Here is a 23676-nt window from a genome sequence, read left to right as displayed (position 1 = left end):
TTCTAGTGACTGGTCTCATCAAAATTTTTCAATTAGTCTGACGTATTATTTCTCATTGAGCCAATGTTAACAGACTATTGCAACAAGAATTGCACTTGGGCCAATTGAAAAAATTAGATGTGACCAGTCACTAGAAAATTTTACTTGGAGAGGTTAGAATTTTTTTACAGTGAGCATGACTCCATGTGTATGAACTGAATATGTGTGGGTGTGTGTGTGTGGGGCGGGGGGGGGGGAGCGAGTCAGACAGTGCTGGGTCAATTAGAGGGATCGAGAGAGATTATCATTGGCAAGTAGTTCTGTGATTATTCCATGACTGAGGCATCATGGGAAGGTTTGGGAAATAAATAACTGAGTGGATGGAGCTACAATAAGCTCTGAATGGCCCACACATTTTTCATGGGTTCACCTCTCTTGACGATTTGTCTCATATCAAATACAAATGAGCTTTTTTGGCATGACTGTTTGGTTGCAATGCCAGGGTAAATAAAGAACTGGCTGTTTGAATATGCACAACATTTTCTTTACTCAACAAACACTATACAATATATATATTATATGTAATATATATAATATATATATATATATATATATATATATATATATATATATATATATATATATATATATATATATATATATATATATATATATATAAGCTAATGTTTTATATATTTGAGGAGCAGAAATGAGTGTCTTGTCAATTACCAATACTGTCCTAAATTGCCTGTGTGAAGCACTTCATCTTTTATAACATGAGATTTTGGCCAAATAAGATTTAATAAGACTCAAAGAGAAATTGATTCCCCACATAGCTACAGTAAACTTTATTACATGTAAGTTGATGAAAACGTAATGTGATGCATTTGCCTCAGATGTGGCCATTCTAATGACGAACAAAACACATATCCCACATTTGCTGGTCAAAAACCTTGTAACTCCATTTGAGCTTGATTTTGGTAAAATGTTAATAATAATGACACATGCAAGTGTCAAGTCAGTTTTCAACAATATTATTGATCCGACTGTACTGACACTGTTGTATGAGAACTGAGCTGGGCGATGATTTTTTATTTTTTTGCATAACTGCTTTATAAATTAAATAATTTAATATTTGACGTGCAACACAGACGCGCAGCGCAAAAACACTACGAGGCCCAGAGAGAAGGAAATGAATAGTGGAATAAAGTCGTTATTTTTGTGCACAAAAAGTATTCTCGTCGCTTGATATACTTAAGATTAAGCCACTGGAGTCACTTGGACTATATTAACGATCTCTTTAATAACTTTTCTGGGCCAGCAAGTTTCAGTCACCTAGCAGCCTATGGAGGAGTGAGAAAGCTCTCAGATTTAATCAAAAATATCTTAATTTGTGTTCCGAAGATGAACGAAGGTCTTACGCGGTTGGAACAACATGAGGGTGAGTAATTACTGACAGAATTTTCATTTTTGGGTGAACTAACCCTTTAAGTAAACTAAGATAAGTAAAAACGTTGACATGCTGTCTCACCAGATGGGAAATGTCTGAATCATAAAATGTGTTAATTCAGCAGAACAAATATGATGCAAATGTGTCTCTTTATCCTAATTCAAAGTCGTTCTAATACCTAATTTGCCATTTTTATCACACACCCAGTCATTAATCCCAACCATACTTTTAATTCAGTCTCCTTAGACTTTATGCGGCAAGAGCAGCGGCTCTTCCATTTTTAATTCAGCCGATTACACTCACTGTCAGGATTGAGCCCCCCCTCTGATGTGCCATATTCTTTGACAGTCCCTCTCTCACCTGGCATTTAGCTCCGTTTCTAGAGATTGTGTTTCGACCCGGCTCATGCTGCCCAGCATTTACAGCTTGGCCTAAACCAACCTCTCCCTGAGAGTCTAATCAATGTCTGTGTTTATCTCTATAAAAGCCCTCTCAGGATGATGACGGGCTCCTTTGTGAGTTTATGAAGAGCGAGGCGGCTCTCCAAACCTCTACCTGCCATGCTTTTGTGTGTGCTCGTAAAATAGGCTCGCTCTCTCTCTGCCGATCTTTTATTGATGGGGTTTTTCATAGAGTTAGAGTCTGAATAAATGAGTGCTGAAAGACGAATGAGCGGAGCTGTGCTGTGCAGGAACGAGGTATGGTACAGTGCGTGGCAGGGGGATTCCTTTAGTAAACAAGACCCCTCCTGGTTTTTAAAGTTTGGTGATGACAGACAAGACAGGGGTTAAAATGACCTGGAATGATCCAGAAATGCTTCCGCCACCAAATTACAATAATTGGCAGTTTGTTTATCCAGTCAATTCCATATGTGTTTGCTCCAGTCCAGGTTTTGTTGGTTCCCATACAGGTGATCCTGCGGTGGGCTGAAATAACTCATGGGAGCAGTGAAATGCCACATTGTCCCATTAAGTTGCTCAAATGTTGGCATTTTTCAACTTTCTCCATATTTCTTCACTTGGCAAAGGTCATTCTGAAACCAAGCGCTGTGTTCAGTGTTATATGGCCCAATTACAGGTTCTTCCGGTCACTATTCTTCAATAAGAAATATTCTACGGACTGTACAAGAGGCACACATTGCTGTTTAATTCAGTTCACCCTGCTGTTACACTACCATTCAAAATGTTGTATCTTATGCTCACCAAGGCTGCATTTATTTGATGAAAAATACATTCAAATGTAAAAAGACCATTTACTGTCTTCTATTTTACTATATTTTAAAGTGTAATTTACTCCTGTGATGTCAGTGGCGTCAATTCACCAAAAGCCAAGGTATGGTAGACCAATCCATTCCAATTTTACTCCCTCGATGTGACAGTCCCACTTCCAACTTTTTACAGCACTTCAAACTCCAAAGTCTAAATATTAACTAATTTAAATGTTACCTTGTTAAATGTAACTGTATGTAGGGAAAGTCACAGTCTAATGAATTTTTTTTTTTTTGTGAATTTAGACAGCGAGTAAAGAGCGCTTCCATCCCTGAAGCTGTCAGTCAGTTCGCCACAAACTCATTGAGTGAGAAAACTCCCATATTAATCAATGAATCTGTCATAACTGCACAATGAATCTTTTATTTACATCATGTCTCCGCTTTGTTTGTTACAATAGGGGCTTTCGCACCAGAGGAACCTTTTCATAGTTTCTAGAACTATTGGCGGAAGTACCCGTTTTTTGGAACTAGGAACGATTTTAGTTCTAGGAACTCCTTTTGGAGGAACTAATTTAGCTTGTATTTCAGAGTAGGGTCTAAACCAGCACTATAGTAATTACCAGTGGCATTAGTGTACGCTGACTGGCCAAACGCACGCAAAACATTTTCTTCTCAGCTAGCGACATTGGACATCAACCACACGGCATATGTTAATACCATTTCATATACTGTCTACTTTATATGTATAACAGTTCTATTTAAGACATGACTGTTAGACAGATCATAAACTAATGAACACGGAAAATGCGAGTACATTTCCTAAAATGATGATCCATTCTCTCAAAACAATAAAACCAAAACATATTCAGTAACTAAGCCGAGTAGCCAAACATGACATAATATGCAGCGATAGGCTACATTTATTTCTCTCAGCTTTACACAAACCATCAGTAAGAGTGAGCTGCACCAAAAGTGCATTATGTGTGCAAACACAAAGCAATGAGTCGTGACTGATAACAAAATAAGACATCTTCACACAGCACCCATGCACAGCATGAGAGAAAACAGCATTAGTTCTTTCAAAACAAGACGTAGAGCAGTTCTTCAACAGTGGAAAAGTGTGATTAATTTTTGATTGTCCAATCCTAGATAAACAGGCAACAACAGTGTGAAGATAATGGTCAGCTTGACAGTTGAATTTGTGGATCTTATCATTGTGTAGAAACTAGTATGCTCACAAGTATGTATGGGGGATTGGGGACTGTCACAAGATATTTCCTCTGTCAGTGGGAAATGTAATCATGGCCTCCTCCAGGGCCATGTTACCCAATAATATGCTTTATGAAATCATTGTTCAAAGCAATGCTGATATGGCTTCAGAAACAACTGGTTTTCATCACTTGTCGAGATGTTTGAAATGAGTCTTGGCTTGAGTTGGTATTAGTGAAGAAATAGAGGCTGTGCAAGAAGGAAACATAAACTGAAATATAGTGTAACCATATTTCCTTCTCCATAGTTACTGCACTTATTGTTACTAGGCCTACTATATAAAATATTGAACTAAAATGGGATCACCTGTAAACTGTCTAACTATATGATGATTGTGGCTGATACCAAGTTACCACAGTTTTATTGTAAATAATAACTAAGATATTTTTGGCAGAAACTATGTTTGCTATGATGCAGTTTTGTCATTTTTACAGAGCTCAAAGGATCATTTAATATTTTATTATAGTTCAAAATGTTACAGGCTTAAAACAGATATTTAAAAAAAAAAAGAATTTTGCCTTTATATCTCGATTTGAATGTTAACTCTAGTTCTTATTAATGACAGGATTCTAGGAAGGCATGATATAATCTCTAATGACAGATAATCTTGTGACATAATTTCTGATTATGTCATAGTCCTGTGCGCTGTGATGATGTCAGTGTGGCGGATGGCAGGTCACAGAGTTTTGCATGACCTTTTTCATATTTTATGCCTGTATATTTGAGGCAGACTAAGTTTAGATTCAGAGGCTGATATGAAACATGTATATGTTTGCCATATGCACATGTCCCATGATAATTTGTCTTGTCGCTTTTTTCTTTCTTTTTTTTTACCAAATAAACAACCTGAGGATAATAAAAGCTCATTTTAGATTCATAGACTGACATAAACCTCGTTTATTCACATCTCCATTGAAACAACATGACAACCTCCTGAAGAAAAATATGTAGGCTTATTGTGTTTTAGGCTTCCCCTTCACCCTTAAAATCTTCCCTTATGCTTTGGCTGCCTTGCAAGCACTAATATTTTCTTTAGCAAATGAAAATCTAGTTTTGTTTATTTGTTTTGTTGGCAGTTGTAACCACCCCAAAAAAAACAGGGAACCCAAAAGCGAATAAATCAATTAATGTTTGAGTGATGTCATCTTCAAAATCTGTCCTCTGAACGCAGCAATACCATCTGTTTACATATGCAATATTCACACCCCTGAGGACAATTATGTCTTCTCCGATGTACTTTCAACACTTAGTCAAAGACCACGTTGTTATATAAGCAAGACACATTGCTGTTCTCGTGCTGAGTAGAATTTAATTTAACACAAACACACATCTTGCAAGATTGGATCAGCTGAGTGCGAAGAAATAGGCTCTTTGTCATTGTCTTTTTCTCCCAGGAGGATGGCAAGTTGGGGGATGGCAGTCTGCTGGGTGATGCCAATGGGCTGGAGCCTGGCACAGGCCGACAGAAGGAGAGTGGCAAATGGCAGAGGCCTCGCTTCACACGGAAAGCCCTCATGAGGTGTTGCCTGGTCAAATGGATCATCGCCAGCACCGGGCCCAAAGAGCAAGGTGAGACAGAGAAGTGGCGGAAAAGGCACTGGAGGAAATGAGGTTTTAGGAAGGCCTGCTGATGGAGTGTTTCTGCATATTTGACGGTGTGGCACATCACATGCTGGACACGCTGGACACATGCGGTCCAAAAAAGAACATAAATTGAATTGCATAGAGGAAATGCAAGAGAAATGCAGATAAATTGATGGCATATTTTAAGCTTCTGCACAATAACTTTTGAGCACGTACTAGATGATCACAATTTTGAACTTTTGTACTGCGCTTTTCAATGCAGTTGCAATGAATGATGATTGAAGCATTCAGCCTTTAAGAACACTAAGTGTCTGATAAAATCAAAAACTGTCGGTGCAATGTTAACACAAAGATGACATACATTAGACCTGGCTACGCAAAATTCTTTTCAGGTTTTTCCTGTAACATGCTCCAATTGGTTCGCTATTACATCCTTGATATGTAGTTCCTAGCTTGCGTGGGACATACAACAATTTCTAATTAAATAACGTCATTTTTTAAATCATTACCAGCCATCTTGGTAAACAGTGGGCGCAAGCCTTTTGATCACGTTGCTTCACCTGCAAAGAACCAGAAACGTCATCCATTTAGACCTGAATGGAAAGAGAAATGTCCATGCCTAAGATATGAGACTGTCAATTGAGAAACAATAGCTATTTTGATTAGCAAACCAACATTTAGCTGAAATTCACTCAAAATCGTCCTTTCCAGAGATATTACCTCGAGAACTGCTGTGAACTCAAGAACCATATCAATCTGATTCATGAACAAATCATTCAGGTCCGTGTTTCCCAAAAGCATATCAAGCCAAGGTGGGGCTTCATTTCAGTACAAACTTCATTTCAGTCTGTTCCTCAAGCTTCAAAATACTTGGAATATGAGTCATATAACCACTTTAATTATACTTTTATGGTACGTTTTTATTGTTACCAGGAGAGAATGCATGCAAATGCATGCAATCTTTATATATGACATCCTCCACCTGCTAATCACTTCATCTCCATTAGTAAATGAGTCCCCAGGCAGCTTGTAACCACAGATGTTGAGCCTTGACCTCAAGAGGGTGACATTGATCAAACAGACCTCAGCAGAAGTGTCTTTGTTGAACATGGCACAGGGAATGGATTCAGGTTGATTCGGTTTTGATCGATCTGTGTTGCCACTCTCTTCACGTAAGCTAGCCCTGTGTGGGCCATAAATGAGATTGTATCAAAATAGAGGTTAAAGCCAACCTTCTAAAAAGTACTGCTTGTTCAAACTTGGGTGGTTTTATTAGCACTGTCAGCTTTGAATACAGAGCAGTTGTCTAGCTTCAATACAGTAACACTACAAGTTCAGGTTTGGATATCTTACATGGTTCCAATAATCTGGAGCTGATTTTCATGATTGACAGTAGGGTTTGTATACAGTTTTTGTATTTTTGTGTGTTTAGATATTGTATGTTTGTATTGAATAGGGGTTATAGTTCTGTTTTTCAATCTATTTAAGTGACTTCTAACCTCTTCTATGTCATTTTCACGAATTCACGAGTACATATAATCAAATAGAGTAAAGAGTATGCATACTGTCTGGGCTCAGAATTTTAGACCGAATCCAGAGTACTCCCCCGATATCCCTGGCTGGGATAGGAAGTTGGGGTGGTGGAGGGATGCTGGAAAACTGTCGAGGGACAGAGGTGAGTCGGCTATATATACTGTATATTGGCCTCCTCTAGCTGATTGGGTAGATTATCTAAACGGGCTCCTCTCGAATTTTAATAAAACATAATTTAATATTTTTTTGGGACATAAAGTCAAACATGTCCTGATATCATAAGAAAGACAAACATAAGGGTTTACCTAGTGAAAAATAAATATACTAAAAAGTATTTTAAATGCATTTATTTTATTGTAAGTATACAACAAATACATTTACATATTTATGTACTTAATATAAATACCCTGCTGTTGTACATTTGGTACTAAATTGGTATACTTAAAGTCTGCTAAATTGGAACAGCTAATTTTGTACTTAATGCACTTTAGTTATCCAGAAATAGCACTAAAGTTCAACTAAAGTTATACTTAAGTATATTTGATTGTGCTAAAGTGGAACTATTGCAAGTATACTTTTGGTACACTTAAAATATCTTGCATTTAAAGACTGATATTATACAGTGGTCATGCTATTCTTACTAATAGTGATATTAAAACACATTTTAGGCTTAATATTAACAAATGTACATTATGCAATAAAGAAATACTCCAAATGAAGTTTAATTATAATATGTATAAGTGATATGTCAGTAAATATGTTAATGGATTTGTAGTATACTTAGTATGAAATAAATGTATTTTAAATGCATTTTGGTAAAGATTTTTTCACAAGAGTTGGCATTTCTTAGAAATAGTATATATTAATAAAATATTTAAATGTATATTTTTTTTCTGCAAAAACAAAGTTTTGTATTAGATAATATCAGATCATTTGAATGTATATGACTTATTCATGATATTTAAAAAAAAAAAAACTTTGAAAAAGTTTTGAGAAAGCATTGAAAAAACGATAAAAAAAATAAGTTTTAAAAATTAGTAAGATACTCACGCGTATTTAAGGTGTAAAGAAAATAAGTTATTCATTTTTACTTTATGTTTACATTTTCAGAGTCATTAAATGTGAACTTTAAAATTATGTAAAATCAAGGGTGACTTTTATTTTTCCACACTAAAGGTGGCATGCCTAGTGCCAGTTGCATATCAGTATGTTCTTCAACTGTGCTCGGCTGGTGCCGTCTAGTGGTTATGTGGGGAAACAAATTTGTGTAATGCATTAGCTCATATGAAACAAAGACTTTAATCATGTTGTACACATCGTTTTTTGAAGACAATGCTTTTAGGAATGCTTGTGAATATTTAATGAAGTGTTAATATGTGAGATATAAGTAGTAAGTGTTTGTCATTATGCTATAATGATTTATTCATTTTTTAGCTCTCAAGATTGCTGAAAAAGCTGAGAGAATAACTCAAGTGATTAAGAGTGTTGAAAGAGACACTGAAACAGTTTGTGGCACCATTAAAAGAACGTGGCTCTCTATAAGCAGGATCAGGAAATCAGAGATTGGCTTGCAAATGGGGGAAATCAGAGAGGGCTATAGGAAGAGTGAAATAAGAGACAAAGAATGAGAAGTGTCTCAGAATCAAACTAGTGGCCTTGTACCTACAGACTAAAAACTATTTGGACGCTTAAACCACACTTAAAAAAGCACAAATCCTAAAATTTACATTGTAAATTACAATTTACAAGGGATGAGGCCATGTTGGTCTGCTTTAGATAAGAAGAAGAGTTGTTGTCGCTGTTTTTTACACCCCGGAAAAGGTTTGTCCTAAGGCTGACGTACTTAGAGAGGTTAAAATGTATTTTTAACACTATTCCTGAACATTATAACCTCAACGTTTGTCTGTGCGCTGCTCATTTTACGGAGAACAGCCTCTAGAAGACAGCACAATGCAGGATATACGCACAAAAGCTTCTCCTGAAAGCCATTCCCATTTTGTCGGGACAATCTGTTGTTTATGGATCACAACTTGCAAGTACATCTTATTATTTGTAGTTGTGCTTTCTATTAACAGTTCCAGTTATCCAATTATACGCTTTATGTAGTTGCTTTGATGGCTATGATAAAGCTTTAGCTCCACTAGCCTGCTAACTAACATTGAAATATTGATGTAGTGTTTACTGTAGCTTTTGTAAGCTCTTGCTTTTGTATGACTGTTCACCGCCCCTTAGGAAAATTATCCATGATTTTGTGATCGATTACTGTTTGTATTACCATAGTTTTCCGACAAATATGATGAAATGGTGGAAAACAACATATCTATAAGAAAATTACAAAAAACATACCACTCTGAAACATCCTGTGAAATCTGTGCTTGCAAAGTCCATGCTTGAAATCCGTTCAGCACAATCCTCTTGTTTGTTAACATTGTCAGGGTCTGAATTGGGCTCGAAATGGTTTGAAATCGATGCCATCGTTAATATTTACATCTGAGTTGAGCTTGTGGTTAAGAAGGGGCGTGACATTTCCCGAACATGCGCTGAAGCACTGCACACTGGGCCAGCTAACCAATCAAAGCACATTTCGTATTTCGAAAAGAGGGGCTTCATCGAAAAAGACACTTTAAACCAGAATGGGGAGTGAGGAGCTGTAATAATGTAAAATATGTGAAAAAAGTAAGCGTTTTTTGAACAATCAAGCATGAAAATATATTCAGGGACAACCCTAAAACAAGACTTCGTAAAAGGACATAATAGGACCCCTTTAAAGTAAGATTAATGTTTGTGTATATATATAAAAGTATTTGGTATGTGGAAAATTCCAAAATGCCAACATTCTGTGGATCAAATTCATTTTCAATGTGAACTCTGCTAGGACACCTGTTTGAACTTCAGGGAAATTTACTTAAAAGTAATTGAATAAATGTTAGTTTTGAGAAGTTTTAGCATCATTTGTTTAAATTCCACTTTGTTAGATTATTTGATGTCTTCTGACTGTACAGCATACTCTACATGCTTCCTGCGAAACTTGAGCATTCTGCTTGTCATCCCTCTCTCTCTCTCTCTCTTTCTCTCTCTCTCTCTGACACTTCCTGTTCATAGCTTTAATTCCTACAGTCCAGGATATGTTCAGATATATACAGAAGAACTCTGTCAGGACACTGAAGACCTCACTAGCTGTTTGGTTTGGATTACTGTCCACGTCTGGATTGGGAGGTGTAACGTTATCCAGATAGCAAATCAGCAGTGTGTTCTACATTGGGTCACATTGAGACTTTTCTGCACTTCGCAGCAAAACCCTCCTGTACTGGATCTCAGGAAGTTAGTATGGATTTGTTGATTCATTAAGAAAGAAATGGATAAAGACTAATTTGACAATCACAGCAGCCCAAAGGAAACTCCTCTTCTAAATTTGATCTTGACTGAGAAAAACCTGTGATCTGGGAACTCTCTTTTAAGTGAGGAAGAAGTTTGATGTCATATTGTTTATGAGGTGAAGTTTTTAGAGATTAGTCTGTCTTCTGGTGATGGTTTAATGGACTTTTTCCGTTGTGTGAGTTACAGTAGTTTAACAGTGACTGTTTGATCAGCTGTTGAGAGATTCGAGAAACGTTACTGAAGGACAAGAGACATGGATGCGGTGAACGACTTTAAGAATGACTGTCAGAGGGAGTTGACCAGCATGCTGAGCTGCTTTTTCGGCTTGATCACCGGCTCTTTTGCCCAAGGTACTTCCTTTGCTGTGATCTGTCTTTTTACATTCTTTTAAAATTATTTGACTCCCCAAATTATTTTATACTCTTTTATACTGAACTTTATGAAGTTTCTGCACAAGTGAAGTTTTATGTTGTTTGGTTGCTATCAATTGTTTCTCCATAACAGATCTGAGACCATGTTTAATCTTGTTTTTTTTCTTTTTTCTTTTCTTTTTCGAGTGAAAATGTCTAAACATCCTTGAGATACATTTACTTGAGAAAAATTATTCGTTTTTTACCCTCTTGCCAAAACATTTTTTCTTTTTTTTTTTTCTTTTTTTTTTAAGTGGAAAACATACTGATCAGGACTTTTCATTTAGGGTGGGTATAGTTGCATGAGATAAAATGAACACATTATTTCTGGACAGGCAGGTCTATAATCACTTTATTGGATGTTTTTATCTGGTAATGGTGTAATTGTGCTGGTCCGTTCTTCTACTGGACTCTGATTCAGTGTAAAACAGTCTCAGTCTGCCAGTTATGCTGTTGCAGTGTTACACTGTGTGTGTGTGTGTGTGTGTGTGTGTGTGTGTGTGTGTGTGTGTGTGTGTGTGTGTGTGTGTGTGTGTGTGTGTGTGTGTGTGTGTGTGTGTGTGTAATACAAGCCCTTTAACTTTCACTAAGTACCAAAACATTGTTCTGTCTCACTGCTGGTCAAAGGACAGATGCTGTAGTCTTCCAGGTGAATAATTGAATTAGTCTTGTTCAATTTGTCTTAGTCTTTTCCTTTGACACTACTGAGACTCACTCAAACTCATGTTCTTCCAAACCAGTTCCTTTCTTTCTTCTGAGGAATACAAAAAGATACATTTTGGCAGAGTGTTCTCGCTACTATTTTCCAATGAAAACCAGCTCAGAGAAAACACATTATGTTAAAAAAAAATCCCTCTATTTCATTTCCATTTTGCACATTCGTATAGAGACGTGAACTCCGGGGTCAGGAGGGAATGAATCATTTCCAAGCCAAGACAGAAACTGGTAATTTCTTCTCTGATTTTGTGTTGAAAAATCTGCAGAAGACTGTGGAATGGATTTAGGATGGTAAAATGTGTTAAAATGGTGATGAATGATATTGGGTCTTATTATAATAAATCTTCAGAAAATGTTAGCCGCATTTCACAAATCTTCCACATTGGTATCCTTAAGCTCTGTATAGATCAGGCCCAGCTAACAAACAAAAATATGTTCTAAGAATGTTTTGCCAGCATTGCCATCATAAACATTCTTTCTGGATGTTCTCTGCACATTCAAAACATCCAGTTTTTTAAAAGTTATTTTTCTTGATTATGCAAACTTTCTGGATAAAGCTGTAACATTAAAAAGTGTTAGATGAACATCCATCTAAAAAAGATTCAGAAAGAAAAGTTCCATAATTGATGTATAAATAATGATTTGTGCTAAGTTTTGATAACATTATAAAGATCAGATAACTTTGAAGGAACGTTCTATTAACGTTACTGGAAGAACCTTGCCCGAACGTCAGCCAAAGTTCTGAGAACGTTCCATTAAAATTTGACTTTTCTGTTCGCATAAAAAGGGTCTGGTTTTTACAAGATGGAAAGATAATAGAGTCATGGACAATCTTAGAAAGAATCTGTTTGATAATATTATAATTTTCAACAAATATCTGTTTGATATAAGCTATATTCTCTTGACTGCTTGCAAGTCAACTTTTAAAAAAAGACTGCGTCAGGAAAATAAATTGCGGCATCAGCAGGGGCAGTGCAGGTTTAGTAACGGAATATGATCATAAGTCTTGCTAATTAAGCATTTATATGTGCCTTAAATAGTCAGATCGACTCAATCTGTTGTCTCATGTTTCTGTGGCCTTCAGCCAGGTCAGCCAATGAGGACACAAAAGACAGGAAAGAGACTTGTGACTGTCGTAAATGTCTCACAAACCAGCATCTACTAGCGCCTCACAGTGGACAGTGCAATTCATTACACTACACTATTTCTGTCAAGAGTTTACTGCCATTCAAAAGTTTGGAGTCAGTAAGATTTAATTTAAAGAAGTTAGTACTATTACACTGCAAGAATGCATTAAATTGATGAAAAGTGACAGTAAAAACATTTATAATGTTATAAAATTCAAATAAATGCTAATCTATTCATCAAAGAATCCTAAAAAATGTATCTTGGTTTCCACTAAAATATTAAGGCCTAATCCTGGCTTAATCTAAACCCTGTCTGTGAAACCAGGCCAAAATCAATTTTATTTAATCCTCCATATGACGGTTTATGTGCTCGGATTTTTTCTGTTGGTTAAACAATTGTTCAAAACAAGACATGGTTTGTAGTACTGATTATTGACGTCCATTCATCCGTCTTTCATGCCACTGGCTTATACCATATGGGACGCGGGAGAATATGTCAAATAAATATGGTGAAAAAAAGGTTAATAGAACATTAAGGGAACATTCAGGGAACGTTCTGCAAACCTAAAATAAAACATTTTATTTCCATAATGAAAACTTTCCTTGCATGTTTTGAACGTTCCCAGAATGTTAGTTCGTTTTGGGTTCCCAGAACATTGTTAGCTGGGAAGTAGCACAATTATTTTTAACATTGATTATAAGAATTGTTTCTTTAGAACGATTTCTTAAGGATCATGTGACACCAAAGACTGGAGGAATGATGCTGACATAAAAAAAAAAGTTTCAAACTTTTTTTTTGAAGTTTTTAAAAAAACCTTTTAAAAACATTAACCAAACCTTACTGACCCCATACTTTTGAATTTTAGTGTATATTATTAAAAGACTGAAAAATATTCCAGCTCTAGTGCACAAAAAAAAATGTAATAAATGACAAAGTAAATAAGGAGTTAACAAAATAGAAATAAAAATATATTTTTATTTTGAATTGTAATAAGATTTCAGAAAATTACTGTTTTATTGTATTTTTAATCAAATATATTTTCTTGTAAATTTGATCAAAGACTTCTTTCAAAAGCATAGCACTGAATTTTATTAATAATAAATATAAATTTAACAAAGTTTGTTTCCAGAAGAAAATAGCATCACAGTCCATCTTAAGTAAGTTCAGTGATGTTTAATTTTTGTTGTAAAAAAGTTATTTAGTTCATTTATATGTATAGCTGCTCTGGAGAAAACCGTGATGTCATCGTCCAGCTCAGTTTTCATGGTGTCAATGCAGGCAGATCAATATTATTGTTGAATATTAAATTAAATGTCCCCAACTAAGCAAGTCAAAAGCCAATGGCAACAAAGGTGGAAAAGGCGGCAGTGGGAAGGAACCAAAACTCCATCAGGTGACAGAATGGAGAAAAAAACCTTGGGAGAACCCAGGCTCAGTTGGGAGGCCAGTTCTCCTCTGGCCAATAACGAATAGTGTATGATTATGATTCAGGCAGATTGGATTGAAACATTCAGAATATTATCCATTGTATGGATATACAGTATGGTATGGGCTACCACTGCAGTGCAGATCACTGTTGAAGACCGCCTATGCGCATTTTTAAAGACACTTTGGTCTGTGCTCAACGCAGGGGTCTTGAAGCACATCTGTTTTATTAATAAATTCATATTAATATTTTCACCTCTGTGGGGTGGTCACGGTGTGAGAGGGAAAAAAAATTCAAACATAGGCCACAGGAGAGAAAGAGTGTGTGTTATGTTTTAAGTGAAAGGTCATTGTAGCACTTAGTCTTTGAAGTGTCTGACCCATAGTCACCAAACAGACTGCTCAATGTGCTTTTGCACCAGACACACACACACTATACACACACACACAGGTAGTCATCTGGTTTTTTGGAGAACAGCTGTTGGTTCATGCTCATTGTGGTTCCTGTTTTTAGCATATCTAGTGTGGTTTCTGTATCAGTCTATAATGGGGAGCGTGATGGCTACGCTCTCTTTAGAAGCGCGTCGGCGTTTCTCTCGACCCAGCTTCCTGGCTGACTGTCGCCACAGTACGGCTCGCTATCATCGCTCAGGTAACGCTTATCAAAACAACATGTCTTTGCGCCGTCTGTGTTTTGTCACTTTTAATCGTTTGATACCCAAAGCCCGTTCAGTTTGGCATGTTAAAGACCCATTAGTGTTACTTTCATTGTAAAGTTATTAGAAAACATTAAAAGTTTTTTTGGTAACACTTTATTTTACCATGTCATTGTTACATATGTTACATGTACTTACTATAGTAATAACAGTACATTATGCATAATTACATGCACTAACCCTCAACCAAATCCTAATCCTACCCTATCCTAGTAAGTACATGTACTTAATATTACTCAGTACTTAAATGGCTAATTACATTGTAACAATGACACCTTAAAATAAAGTGTAACTGTTTTTTGTTTTGTTTTTCTGGTGTTCATTTTAAATGTATGCAGTTCATTACATAGAATAAATATGGATGAAATGCAGATACATAGCTGATATGGAGTCAAGCAGCGTCCTGCGGCATATCATGCTTGCTCACTGTAAAAAAAAAAAAAAAAAAATGTTGGTTTAACTTAAAAAAGTAAGTTACTTGGTTGCCTTAATTTTTAGTTCATTGAAATACAAAATGTGAGTTAATCCAATGAAGGAGATTGGCTTAATGAATAAAAACTCAAAATATTATGTTATCTGAACCACATTAATTATATAAGTTGATTTGACACAAGAAAATAAGTTGCGATAACAATTATTATTATTATGTAGTTGTTTGAACTAGTATTACTAGAGAGAATTATTAATTGAGAAAAAAATATTTGTCACATGCACCACTGGGTTATTTAGTTAATTGTCACCATTTTTAAATCATAGATCTTAACTTAAATGTTTTTAATTCATGAATGCTTTGGAATACAGACCTTTTTTTAATAAGACACTCTCACATTTAGTTATAAAAAAGCATAACTGAAAAAAGGGCCAAAAACTCACCGCTCCTGAAAAACTGTCCATGTGAGGTGCGTAGACCAAAAAAGGGAAATTATTCAAAAAAAGCCTCTATCACTCTATCAATGAAGAAAAGGACTAACAAATTTGGAGATAAAACCACTGTTCTAATGGCAAACGTTTCGGTCACATGTGACCTTTCTCAGTGCCAATTTAGAAAAGCATATAAATTTTAATCCTGCAAGAAAAAGGAAAGTTAGTTATAATATAATTAAAAAATTTGCAAAAAGATGATTTAAAAATGTAAATGAAATAGTAACATACTATATAGCACCTAAATACTTTCTTGATGTGGAAAAAGAAAAAATCTGTGATTTATTTGTCTAGGCTACCACCCAAATAGAAAGTAGCATTTTCTAGAAAGAGATTTATGGGTCATATAGGCTGTTAATTTAACACTTTAATTTAGTACAATTACTGTATAAATATAAAATGATGTATTAAAAATGGTCTATTTAAACTGGTCGTTTTGAGCCACAGTCAATTGTAAAATGACTATAAACACACACATAGGACAGCACATTATACATTGGACTCTTAAATGTCAGAAGAAAAGTTTATTCTGATGATTCTTTATGATACATTTTGCTATTAGTTGAACATTGATGTCTTTTATCTATGTTTGCTGTTGCTTCAGTTTTATGAAAGCAATAAGCCATTTGGGTCTGCATTGCCATTACTCAAAATTCTCATAAATGTCTGTAAATGGAGTTTTGTTTTGATCAAGACACTCATAGATTGACTGTCTCTCAGAGGAGGAGGGGATGAGGCTCTGGTAGACCGAGCTCATCCTGACACTGTTATTTTCTTGGAGTACGGCTGACGATGAGTGGCGCCAATCCTAAACACAAGAGAACCGATCAATCCCACAGACTCTAGTTTATATGAGTTTGATGTTAAAGACTCTTGCCTTTGTGTTTTCTGTGCTGCAGTCTGGATTAGAAGTGCCACCCACCTCCCATGTGACTTCTGCTGTTCGAAAGAATAGTTACTATTTTCTGTGTTAAGATTTACGTTAATCATTGTAATTATTATAATAATATTTTACCTCTTTGCCTGCTTTTTTTGCAGAATCCATGAAAGCAATGATACAAAAACACAATCACCACCACAGCACAGATGCAATATAGCGAATAATTGATCCACTCTGAAAATAATAATTCATAAAACTGATTATCATTGCAGCCATGATTTTAACCTCATGGCCTTGTTATACAATCAATATACCGTATTTTAATCGTTAAAAAGTAAAACAAAGAAGCATTATGATGTCAATGAATAAGTAGGCCTGTTCTCAGACTTTTGTACCCTACCAGTGCATCAACATCTTCACCATAGTTAAGTGTTATTTCAAAAGACTGTGGCTCTTAAAATACTGCAGAGCAACTATAAAGTATTTTGAGCTGAGAATGAAAGGTGGTACGTATGAGTATGTACGTACGTATCCTTAATAAAGCATCATTGTGTGCAGATGGAGTTTGATTCTTGAGTTTGAGGTAAAATGCTGGTGCCTCTGTTGTCCAAAACACTTGAGGAAAAGCAGCAGATATGGAAAAAATTAAGATAAACAAAAATTAAATGCACAGTTTTTCAAGTAATAATCACGTTTTGAGAACAAAAATGTATTATGTTAATAAGGAATAATTCACCCAAAAATACAAATTATGTCATCACTTACTCACCCTACTGTTGTTCCAAACCTGTATGACATTTTTTTTTTTTCTTGAACAAATAGGATACTTTGAAAAACAATGTTGTTGTTTTTTTCCCCTTGCTGTTGAAAGTCAATATCATTTGGACACTAACGTTTTTTAAAATATTGAATTTTGTTTTTCGCAGATGAAAGAAAGGCAGGTTTGAAACAAAATAAAGGTGAGTAAATAGTATTTTTAGGTGTTCATTTCTTGAAACGTAAGAAATCCTCTGGATATTTTGCAGATTGCAGTCTATGAAATTATACGGAAGAAAGTATATCAGCATATTAGCACCAACCACAAGAACAAGCATACATGCAGCATTTCATACTTTGGGACTATAGAGCTTCATTAGAAGATATTTAGAAGAAGAAAAAAAACAATTTTTGAACAAAAATAATGGCTACTCACTTGCGATAGGAAATTTAGGTAATGCTGACAATGCTTCTTACGAGCTTCAAAGGGGCTTTTTGCCCTTGGGCAAAAAGAGACTCCTCCTTAAACATACAGAGCACTCCTTCTCACTGAATACAGACAGACAGGGAGACAGACAGATAGATAAGGTTTGCACAGTGATGTGTATTGTCCAGCAGATGGCCCTGTACATACGCAGTCATCTGAAGTGAGGTTCTTCTCAAATGGAAGGCTGAGGCTGCGCCCTTCTAGTCCAGTCCTCCTCAGAATTAAACACTATGAGACGGTCTAGTATGTGCGCATGGCCCCATGGTCACGGCACAAAAATGCTATCAAAACATAATTTTGGAAAAATACCTTAAATACCTGCAATACAGTGAATGACAACCATCTGCTGTCTCCCAGTGGCTAACATTATTCAATGAAAAAATCAATAATTTGCACTCATATTTTTAAGTAAATTCCACATAGGGAATTAAGTCAAATCTACTTAGCTAAGTTGAGTAAAATTAACAAAGAAAATAAGTAAGTAATTTGGCCAATTAAAGTTTGTAGAGTAATTTCTTCTTAGTTGAAATTTACTTTAATTTAAATTCTCAGTTTCAAGCACATTTACCTCAAACAGTATATCTAAATTAAACCATGCTTTTAAAGTGCATGCTTTACTTAAAAAAACACAGAGATCTCAATACTTGGTACACAATACACAATGACAGTAACATTCATTGGATCATTTTTGAGTATGAATGTGTCATTTTGATAGAACTCCAGATGTCACAAAACAGCAAGTAACTAAACCTAACAACAAACACAATGATAAAATCGTGTCAATAGCCTACAGCTGGAAAACAGTAACAAATGCAACCTTATGAATTATTCATGTCTCAGTGTAGGAACACCAGTATCAGAAAGTTGAGTAGGTTTTACTTTATTAACTTAATTTTATAACAATGATCTTTACGCTTTTTTTAAGCTTAAATTGAGTACTAATATAGAACCTGTGGTAGTTTCAGTCACTGACAAAAGGAAACGTCGTTGACCTTATAATTCTGGCTAAAGAAAATCCTTACAGTGTTAATGACAGGATTTCACGAGTAGCGTGTAAACACGACAGTGTTTCATGTGCTTCTGTAACTCTGACAGAAACAGACATAACCTAGAACAGCTCTATTCCACCCACAACAAAGTTAAACTGTTTACTATATCTTGTCCAAAGAAGTGGTATTAGTTTATTTTGTAGCAAAAGACCATCACATTTGTTAAATCCCAATGAATTGACTAAAGTGACATTTATGAAAATAAGGCATTTCAATAGCTGACTAATAACCTTTGTATTGCCATTAACGTGAAAGTACTGAACCTAAACATATGAGTCTGGTAAAAATGTCACTGGAAATGGATGAATCTTTGGCTTGTCAGTAGTGATTAGTAATTTCCTCCTACCAATGGGAGTCCATCCATCCCCTATTCCTGAACTTTGTTTGTTGATGTCAGTGAGATGACTGGGGTCCCGATCAACCTGAATTCACCCTATTTCGTCAGTGCATTCCAGGGTGTTTTTATCATTAAAAAGTCGATCCATCACACCTCATTAAGAGAGAGAGGGAGAGACAGAGAGAGCACTTCTGTCGAGTCTGAGGACTCAAAGAGCAGGGCTGGGTTTGGCTTCAGAGTGCTTATGTATTAGATAGAGGACCGGCTGCCTTATATCAGGTTTCATTTCTGTACGTGCAGAGTTACTGAACATGTAGAGGGGAAGTGCAGTGTTTGTATACATTGACGGATCGCTTTGCCAGACTATTCCTCCGTAGTAATAGCCTTATGCTGGTTTGTTAGCTGTGAATGAATACTACAGCACTGATAGATAAATACAGATTTTGCCATTTGTAATCGGAGTGCATTGGATACTCGAAAGCACGCCTTCTTTTAATGCATGAAATTAAAAGAGATGGATGGATTTGTTAAAATTTGATTTTAAAAGAAAATATATGCTCTTTTCCAAGTATCTGTGCCAAGATTTCAGACTGTACCATTGTTTTCCTGATTTCCATGATTAGGTTCAATTATGAGATATGTTAGTCCATAGTGTGTTGTCAGCAAAAGCCTACTGCTTTAGCTCCTGTTAAGAAGTGTTCATCTTCTAATGGCATTACTGGAACCTGCCCCGTCCTCCTAAAAGCTCAACATTAATTCCTGAACAACAAGCACTGACGCCAGCCATTAATACAGGTGCTTATTCAGAGCATGCATTATAATAGTGAAAATTAAGGCATTAGAGACATAGTGGAAAAAAATATGTGTGTTTATTTGTTTTTGGTAGAATTTTTAGATTGGATGATTTTTATCTGATTTTATCTATTATTCCCAAATTCAAGATCAAAATGGGTCAAATAAGAGTCTTATTGGATTTTACTGAATATTTTTTATCCTCTTATCTAAAATCCTTATTGCTATCTTAATCTGGAACTAATTCAAAGTTTAAAATGTTTAAATAAAATTGCCAGTCCGCTGTACACAAAGTTGATTTCATTACATCTATTTCTAGTCATTCAGGTCTCAGCCTATTGGCCCTGGCTGAGACCTGAATCAAACCAAGGACACTGCCACACCTTCCACTAACTTCACTTTCTCACACACCCCTCGCCTGACCGGAAGGGGTGGAGGTACTGGTCTTCTCATCACAAACGATTGGAAATTTTATCCTTTACCACTTCTGTGTGACAACAGCTCATTTGAATTGCATTCAATTACCATCACTAGGCCTATTAAAATCCATTTTGTAGTTGTCTATCGTCCACCAGGTCAACTTGGCAGTTTCTTGGAGGAGCTTAATGTGCTACTCTCATCCTTCCCTGAGGATGGTACTCCTCTCGTAGTTCTTGGAGACTTCAACATCCACTTAGAAAAACCTCAGGCTGCTGATTTTCACACTCTGCTTGCCTCATTCGACCTCAAACGAGTATCTACAATGGCTACTCACAAATCAGGTAACCAGTTAGACCTTATTCACACGCGCTACTGCTCCACTGACCACACACTGGTCACTCCGCTGCACACCTCAGATCACTTCCTCCTCACTCTCAACCAGGGGTGTGAACCGACACTGGTCTCACGGTTCGGTTCGATTACGATTATCATGTCATCAATTCAGTTTAATTCGATATCACGATGCACCGCATCCTCAATTTTAAATTTGTGTGCGTGTGCTCGCCTGTTCGGGAAGTCGCAGTGACAGAAACAGTGACATTCCGGTTTAAGTTTCAAGGGAGCAAAGCTTGTTTATGCCATTAAGAAAAGGAAAATTTGTCAAATAAAGTTTGTTTTAAAGAAATGTTCATTTAAAAGCAGCGCTCATTAATCAGTGTATTATGTTACCATTAAAGAGGCGCGCATCAACCGTCGCCGAGTCCGCTGTTGAAGGTGACGATCATCCATTTATAATCACGCATAAAAACACAGAATAACTGTAATTTGACCGTCGGGTGCGGATACTTAAATCAGAGAGAGTTATTGGGGCGGGTGGATGATTTATTTTTGGCTGTGGATTCGGGTGGCGTTGGAGCTCATCCGCGCGTCTCTAAAGCAGTCAGACTCTGCCAGGCGCTAACAGCTCGCGGTGAAAATGGCTAACGTGGTTTATCAAGCTAGTGGTATTACCTCCTGCATATTCTATGTGTGCGTGACATGAGCGCACACAGCGCGTGTCTTCTGCAGGTCGTGCTTACCAGGTTGTTCAACAAAGCCGAAATGTGCCCAGATGTCGGCTTTAAAGTAGTTGGAGCATTTTTAATTTTCTCGCATTCGCGTCTCGCCTCCCTCTGCCGTTGTATGCTACCGTGACAAAGCACGTACGCGACAAATGACGTCAGAAAAGCGTCAGTACATTATAATCAGTTATGGTCTGTTACTGAACCGATACCGAATCGTCCTCGTCTGCATCGCGATGCATCGTAGAAACGATTAATTTCGACACCCCTACTCTCAACCTCAACCTGCCTCAGAACACAACACAAACTCCTCCACAGGTCACCTTTCGGCGAAACCTCTCACCCTCTCGCCTATCCTCTTTGGTCTCATCCACACTTCCTCCACCTGATCAGCTCTCAGCACTAGATAACAGTGCAACTGATACTCTTTTCTCCACTTTAACATCCTGCTTGGACAACTTCTGCCCCCTTTCCTCCAGGCCAGCCCGCACCACCCTCTCTGCCCCCTGGTTATCTGATGTTCTCCGCGAACATCGTTCTAAACTCAGGGTGCAGAGAGGAAGTGGCGAAATCGAAAGATCCTACTGACCTTGGTCTTTGTCAATCTGTCCTCTCTTCCTTCTCTGCTAATATCTCTACTGCTAAAATTACTTACTTTCACAACAAAATTAACAATTCTTTTGACTCTCGCATGCTTTTCAAAACCTTCTCCTCTCTTCTCAACCCTCCTCCTTCTCCTCCTTCATCAACCCTAACAGGAGACGATTTCACCACATTCTTCATAAAAAAAAAGAACCATCAGCGGCCAATTTACCAAACCACTGACACACTACTGACACACACATCTTACCAGCTAACACACACATTCTACCCTCCTTCTCTCTGATTTCAGAGGCAGAAGTCTCCAAACTACTCCTTTCCAATCGCCCTACTACCTGTCCGCTTGATCCTATTCCCACTAATCTACTTCAAGCCATTTCTTCCTCAGTGTTACCCGCACATACGCACATCATAAACACCTCTCTTCATACTGGTACTTTTCCCACAGCATTTAAGCAAGCTCGGGTAACCCCACTGCTTAAGAAACCCACTCTAAATCCAGCACATCTGGAAAATTACAGACCGGTATGCCTTCTTCCATTCGTTGCGAAAACACTTGAACGAGTTGTTTTCAACCAGATATCTTCCTTTTGTACACAGAACAACCTCCTGGACAACAACCAGTCTGGTTTCAAAAGCGGGCACTCAACTGAGACTGCCCTGCTCTCGGTAATTGAAGCTCTGAGACTGGCAAGAGCAGCTACCAAATCCTCAGTTCTCATCCTGCTGGAACTGTCTGCTGCCTTTGACACAGTTAACCACCAGATCCTCCTGTTAATGTTAAAGATGAAGGGCATCTCAGGAACCGCACTACAATGGGTTAAGTCTTACCTCTCAGGTAGGACCTTCAGGGTGTCGTGGAGGGGTGAGGAGTCCAAGACCCTATATCTAGCTACTAGGGTGACTCAGGGCTCAGTGCTTGGACCACTTCTCTTCTCCATCTACATGACATCCCTAGGATCTGTGATTCAGAAACATGGCTCCCTATCACTGCTACGCTGATGACACACAACTCTACCTCTCATACCAGCCTGATGATCCGATGGTTGCTGCTCGCATCTCAGCCTGCCTGACAGACATTTCTGGCTGGATGAAGGACCACCACCTTCAACTAAACCTTGCGAAGACAGAGTTGTTTGTGGTCCCGGCCAACCCAACACTACACCACAACTTCTCCATTCAGCTAGGTTCATCATCCATAACTCCATCAAGGTCAGCCAGGAACCTTGGAGTTGTGATTGATGATCAAACTTTACAGACCACATTGCTAGAACTGCCCGATCCTGCAGATTTGCCTTTTACAACATTAGGAGAATCAGGCCCTTCCTGTCAGAGCATGCTACACAACTCCTTATCCAAGCACTTGTTCTATCCAGACTGGACTATTGTAATGCTCTCCTAGCAGGTGTACCAGCTTGCACTGTCAAACCTCTGCAACTGATCCAAAATGCTGCAGCTAGAGTGGTCTTTAAAGAGCCGAAGAGAGCACACATCACTCCTCCACTCACAAAATTGCACTGGTTGCCAGTTGCCGCTGGCATCAAATCTTCAGACTTACGTGCCATCCAGAAACT

The 23676-nt window shown here is 37.2% G+C and overlaps 1 protein-coding gene across 1 annotated transcript in view; it reads left to right on the top strand.

Moving 5' to 3' along the window:
* The window catches only part of kcnip3a (Kv channel interacting protein 3a, calsenilin), a 62388-nt gene that overhangs the window by 15766 nt on the left and 22946 nt on the right, over window positions 1–23676 (top strand). The window contains exon 2 of the mRNA XM_079896739.1: window positions 5303–5477. The gene's annotated coding sequence lies outside the window, so the exon portion shown is untranslated. The remainder of the gene's footprint in view (window positions 1–5302; window positions 5478–23676) is intronic.

Source organism: Squalius cephalus (genome assembly GCF_949319135.1).
Source record: "Squalius cephalus genome assembly, chromosome: 16".
Classification (NCBI taxonomy): domain Eukaryota; kingdom Metazoa; phylum Chordata; class Actinopteri; order Cypriniformes; family Leuciscidae; genus Squalius; species Squalius cephalus.
This window is presented reverse-complemented; position numbering and strand designations above follow the sequence as displayed.